This window comes from Mizuhopecten yessoensis, unplaced genomic scaffold, assembly GCF_002113885.1.
Source record: "Mizuhopecten yessoensis strain PY_sf001 unplaced genomic scaffold, ASM211388v2 scaffold715967, whole genome shotgun sequence".
NCBI lineage: Eukaryota > Metazoa > Mollusca > Bivalvia > Pectinida > Pectinidae > Mizuhopecten > Mizuhopecten yessoensis.
Genome location: NW_018479881.1, coordinates 89,076 through 91,487, shown reverse-complemented (window position 1 = coordinate 91,487; position 2,412 = coordinate 89,076).

Below are 2,412 nucleotides of genomic sequence, written 5' to 3'. Positions count from 1 at the left end.
GTGATTGGTCCCAGGGTCCTGTCACCCCAGCATGGTGACCTTATAACATTGAAATAAGTGTCCTATAATGAAAAACACCTACTGGCAATCCGAAGGCACGGTAGTCTAGTGGTAGGACACTGGGGTCGTGACCGAGGGGTTGCGGGTTCGAGTCACGGCACGGCACGGCACTGTGTTGTATCTTTGAGTAAGATACTTAGCTCCGCTTGTTCCAGTCTACTCAGCTATAAATGAGTTTCCAGTCTACTCAGCTATAAATGAGTATGTGGTTGGGCACTGCTATAATTGTGAAATGCTAACTGGGAGTGCCGGAATGGCAGCACCGGATGTATGGTCCCCAGGGAGTTGAGAACGATATTGGCTGGTTGCAAAGGTCCTTCACTTCAAGATGACCTACCAACTAGGTTGTTATAAAGCAGTATATAGGAAGCTCAAATTATTATTATTATTATAGACAAATACCAAAGTTTTCCCCAGTCAGGTCTGTCACCACCCAGGAATGCACTCATGCAAGGGACAGGGCTAAGATATACAACATAGTAATAAGTGAACTATAGTTTACAGGTTGATTTTGAAGAAAAAAATACAAGCCCAACTCATGATCATAGTGAACATAGATATTTTTTTACTAGTTCGGGGCATCGGGCTAGGCAATTTAGGCAAACATCCATGAACTGGAAAAAAATGGGGAGGGGGGCTAGGTTTGCACCCCTCTGTCCGTCCGTCAGAAAAGTTTGTCAGGGACATATGTTCTATACTTGTTCACCTGGGGTAACCAGATTTGGTGAACAACGACAGCTTTGGATGGCAGCGTGCACAGTGCAAGAATTTAGAAGGTCACTCCAGTTGTATGACCTCACTGTGACCTATGCTTTGACCCTTGACCTTTACATTTGAAAATATTTGTCCTGGGGCATATCATCTATATTATTTCACATGCAGTAACCAGGTTTGGTGTGCAAGGTTTAGGTTACTGTGACATATGACTTGACCTTTACTTTTGAAAATGTTTGTCCGGAGCATATCTTATATACTTTTTTACCTGGAGTAACTAGATTTGGTGTACAAGGACATTTTGGGATGTCATAGTGTACATATTTAGGTCATTGTGATAAATGACTTGACCTTTGACCTTTGCATTTAAAAATGTTTGTCCCGGGCATATATTCTATACTATTTCACCCTGAGTAACCTGATTTGAAGAACAAGGACATCTTGGGATAGAGGAGTGAAGTAGATCACTATAACCTCACTGTGACCTATGCTTCCTGACATAAGTTTACTGTTTGTTAAAGATAGCAATTCTTACCGATGAGGGACAATGGATTGCATTGCAATACTTTGCCTTTTTAACAAATATTTTCTTTGCAAAGTAGATCCTATTTCTGTCATTTTGTCTTCACAAATTTTGATGCTAAAAGGGATCAGGCGATATATTGACAAAGGTGTTGAAATAATAGTAAATTAGTAACAACAAAAAGGCCTACATAAAATATCTGGCAGGTTTTCTTAATTAAGATTCTATTTTTTATAACCACCATTTATTTCTTTTTCATGTCAGAATATTTGACACACCTTTGTCCTAAGGAGGGATTCTGATCGTTTTGTAACCTTAAAGCCCTTAGCTGGGGCGCTGCAGGCGCCCAGGATCTACACTATCATAACAAAGATTACCGAACTAGGTGCGCTCGCTTATAGGCAGTATGCCTATTTCATATTATTACCTGACTTGCGGAATTTAACCATACATGTGTAACGTTAACATTTATTCTCTAGCGGCAGCTACGATGAAAATATAGGTTGACATGGTTGATGTTGAAATACTTTGGTGTAACATAATATGTTAATTTCCAATGAACGGATTTGTGCCCTACGCAAACATGAAAATATCGGCGGACCGAGGCGCACATGTCGTCTGCAGGTGAGGCCGAATTGAACATTAACATTGATAAGTTTTGAGCCGATTGATTTCTTCAAACTATATTATATATATCGATGATTTAATCATAAATTAGACCGCAGCTAATATCTATACTATATGCTGACTGTGACAGTATAAGTATATCGAATGACGACTTGAAACCTGTAGCAAATCACATGCAATTCTTGATGAAATACCTGATCTTTTTACCTGATTATCTCCGTGTAAATGTACAGCGTCCTATGTCATAAATGAAGTTTATAATCTCTGATATCATTTGCCAATCACATTTGCTGACAAAAATAATTTTAAAATGATCTTCCTGGTGCTTAAATCCGATTAATTAAAAGTGTCACCATTTCTTACCTTTATAACCACCTGTACAGGTAAATACTGAAGCAACTTTAGAATTGAAAACGTTAATGTAAACTAGAGACAATAACGAACAATTTTCATAGAACTTTTATTCACATATAACATATATTTTTCAA